The sequence below is a fragment of the Artemia sp. Qi Xiang Cuo genome, chromosome 4, assembly GCF_049724085.1.
Source record: "Artemia sp. Qi Xiang Cuo chromosome 4, ASM4972408v1, whole genome shotgun sequence".
NCBI lineage: Eukaryota > Metazoa > Arthropoda > Branchiopoda > Anostraca > Artemiidae > Artemia > Artemia sp. Qi Xiang Cuo.
In genome coordinates this window covers 6,802,664-6,806,935 of record NC_142797.1, presented here as the reverse complement: position 1 = coordinate 6,806,935, position 4,272 = coordinate 6,802,664, and positions in this window count along the sequence as shown.

Here is a 4,272-nt window from a genome sequence, read left to right as displayed (position 1 = left end):
GCTCATAAAAGCCGGAAATAGCAAATTACACATCTCAAATCATAAGTTTCAGACAACACACACCTACGAAATACTAAGAAACCTAGCTCAGCAAAGTCAAAAATAGCAATCTACATATTATAAATCATAGGTTTCAGATAACGCGCACATACAATAGACTTAGAAACCTAGCTCAGGAAAGCCTGAAATGATAATTTAAATACCCCAAATCATCGGTATCAGACAGCACAGACCTACGAAATACTAGGAGATTTATAGCATAAAAGCCCGAAATAGTAAACCACCCATCCCCAAATTGTAGGTTTCAGACAACACACACCTATGAGAGAGTAAGAAACCTAGCTCTGAAAAGCCCAAATAGCATCCCAAATCATAGGTTTCAGACAACACACACCTACAAAAGTCTAAGAAACCTAACTCAGAAAAGCAGGATATTTCAAACTAATGATCACAAATCATAGGTTTCAGACAAAACACACCTACGAAATACAAAGGAATCTGGCTAAGAAAAGTCGGAAATAGCAAATTACACACCCCAAATCATAAGTTTCAGACAACACACACCTACGAAAAACTAGGAGACCTAGCTCTTAAAAGCCAGAAATAGCAAACTACACATCCCAAATCATAAGTTTCAGACAACACACAGCAACGAAAGACTAAGAAATCTAGCTCAGAAAACCCCGAAATAGTAATTTACATAACCCAAGTCAAAAGTTTCAGACAACACACACCTACGAAATACTAGGAGACCTATCTCATAAAAGCCGGAAATATCAAACTACACATCTCAAATCATAAGTTTCAGACAACACACATCAACGAAATACTAAGAAATCTAGCTCAGAAAACCCCGAAATAGTAATTTACATACCCCAAATCATAAGTTTCAGACAAGACACACTTACGAAATACTAGGAGACCTAGCTCATAAAAGCCAGAAATAACAAACTATCCACCACAAATTGTAGGTTTAAGACAACACACACCTATGAGAGACTAAGAAACCTAGCTCTGAAAAGCCAGAAATAGCAAACTACCCACCCCAAATTGTAGGTTTCAGACAATACACACCTATGAGAGACTAAGAAACCTAGCTCTGAAAAGCCCAAATAGCATCCCAAATCATAGTTTTCTTACAACACACACCTACAAAAGGCTATGAAACCTAGCTCAGAAAAGTAGGATATTGCAAACTAAAGATCCCAAATCATAGGTTTCAGACAACACACACCTACGAAATACTAAGAAATCTGGCTAAGGAAAGTCAGCAATAGCAAATTACACACCCCAAATCATAAGTTTCAGACAACACACGCCTACGAAATACTAAGAAACCTTAGTTCAGAAAAGCCCGACATAGTAATTTACATACCCCAAATCAAAAGTTTCAGACAACACACACCTACGAAATACTAGGAGACCTAGCGCATAAAAGCCGGAAATAGCAAATTACACATCCCAAATCATCCGTTTCAGATAACACACACCAACGAAAGACTAAGAAATCTAGCTCAGAAAAGCCCAAATAGTAATTTACTTACCCAAAATCATAAGTTTCAGACAACACACACCAACGAATTACTAGGAGATCTAGATCATAAAAGCCAGAAATAGCAAAGTACCCACCCCAAATTTTAGGTTTCAGACAACACACACCTATGAAAGACTAAGAAACCTAGCTCTGAAAAGCCAGAAATAGCAAACTACCCACCCCAAATTGTAGGTTTCAGACAACACACACCTATGAGAGACTAAGAAACCTTGCTCTGAAAAGGCCAAATAGCATCCCAAATCGTAGGTTTCAGACAACACACACCTACTAAAGTCTATGAAACCTAGCTCAGAAATACAGGATATTGCAAACTAAAGATTCCAAATCATAGGTGTAAGACAACACACACCAACGAAAGACTAAGAAACATAGCTCAGAAAAGTCCAAAATAGTAAATCACACATCTCAAATCATAAGTTTCAGACAACGCAGACCTACAAAATACTAAGAAACCTAGCTCAGAAAAGTCCTAAATAGCAAACCGCACATCCCAAATCATAGGTTTCAGACAACACACACTAATCCTTCTGCCAATCAACCCATCTCCCTCAAAACACTTTTCAGCCATTTCTCGTTAAAAATTTTATTTTCAAGTCATTCACTCGGGTTTTTCGCTAGGAATACAGCACTATAAGTACTCTAAGACACCCCGCTCCCATCATCACACTACTTGTGTATTATACAGAACACATCGAAGAAGTAAAGCTATCCGTTATTAAAATTCTTTTCTTGCCATCTACTTCTCTCTTAGTATCAACTTTTTAGTACAGTATAACGTTAAACTCTATTTTAAATTGACAACACTGTTCAAACACCACTTGTGTATTATACAGTATACATCGAAGAAGTAAAGCTAGGTCAAGTCATAAGACCACCCGTTTTTTTCTCCACCTTCATACGATCCAATTCGCGAATGTTATCACCGACACATTCATATCAAACTATTCTTGGCTAAAGGCAATTGTCAAAAAAAAAAAAAAATCAGAAACCGCTCTTGATAGCACATACTTCAAAGAAATGGAGCAGTGGATAACGCATGGGTGATAGACAGCTTTTCCCACAAAATCATTCCTAAATACGCAATTTGACAATCTCTATATTTCGATTTAAAAAAAAAAAAAAAATTATACTCTCAAAACATGTTGGACCACCCTATAGGTTCGCCAGCTTTTTTGCAATGTGCACGTGAAGCTACGCTGCATATTCTTGTACAGTTGATATCAATAACAAAAACCAGTCCGGTTGTCTTATACATTCACAACCATACTCTTAAAACGTGTTTGACCACTTTATAGGTAAAGGATTGGTCGCTTTTTGCAATGTCCACGTGAGACCACACTGTATATTCTTGTAGGCGTGAATGTACGCTTGAATGTACGCTTGAAAGTGCGTAATAGGTTACTACTCCTGCCCCCGGTATCTAGGGGGTTGTGTTGACATTGCAGTTTTTGTTTTTTGATCTTTGAAATATTTTTAACAAAATGGCTATCTTAAATTTTTATGCACTGGGGGAAAAAGAGAGGGGGCTAGTTGCCCTCTGATTACTTTTGAGTCTTAAAAAGGGTAGCAGCAACTATGCAACAATAAGATATTGTCTGACTTCGATGACCTCAGGAGACAATGCCAAAATTCAGCCCACCAGTACGGCCAGAAATATTGGGATCAAAGGGCAACAGAAAAGGCCACACGGTACTCAGAATTGAGGAAATTCTACCAACTTCTCAAAGAGGCCTCTGGTAAAAATTAGAATCATGAAACGTCGATGCTAGTAACCTTCTAAGACGTAAAGACTATATTGAATAAAGGCAAATGCCTCACTTTCCAAATTTACTTAATCCTACGACATCCACAACAACCCTCCTATCTCAATTTTCCAATATCAACAATAGCAGCAGCTCTTTTAATCGTCCCGCTAGAGAAGATGTAACTAGTTGCATGGCCCCTTTGATGATTTCGATGTTGGACCATCAGCTTTGCAAGAGATCCTGGTAGTCATAAAAAAACTCAAGAATCACAAAGCCCGGGAAATTGGCTAGATCTCAAGGAAAATCTTCAGTGCAGCCCCAAGCCTAGGTCCAAGACTTCAGGGTCTTTTCGTTGCGACTTAGACGCTAGTACCATTCCCCAAGGACTGGTGAGACTCTGTTATCGTGACTCTGTTATAACCCCTGTATTCAAGAAGATGAAAGAACTGAATGTGAAAACTATATCCCTTATTAACTTAGCTGTGAAGACCTTTGCTCTTGTTTTGCTGAACCGCTTCAGATTTGCAAGAAATTCGACAACCTAACCCAATCGAGCTGAATTCACAGCAGGTACAGGATTCACTAATCAGCTCTTAACGCTGAGACACATACTCAAAAAGAGGGCCAAACATCAGCGAACAACAACAGCAGTCTTTATCGATTTGTTATCGCGTTTGACTCAGCTGTCCGCTGTGGCATTTGGATGGCAATGCTAGAAAATGGAATACCTACCAAGCTCTTTCACCTAAACCAGGCATACTACAAACACAACATTCTTCATCTAAGTTAACGTGGAGCACTCATCTTGGTTTAAAACTGAATTTGGTGTCAGACTAGGTTTTTTCCTCTCTCCAGAGCTTTTCCAATCAGTAATGGACTGGATTTATAAGAAAGCCATGCAAAGCTGAGTTGAAATTCACACAATCTTGGATTTCAACATCACGGATCTGAACTATGAGAAAGATGTCTTGT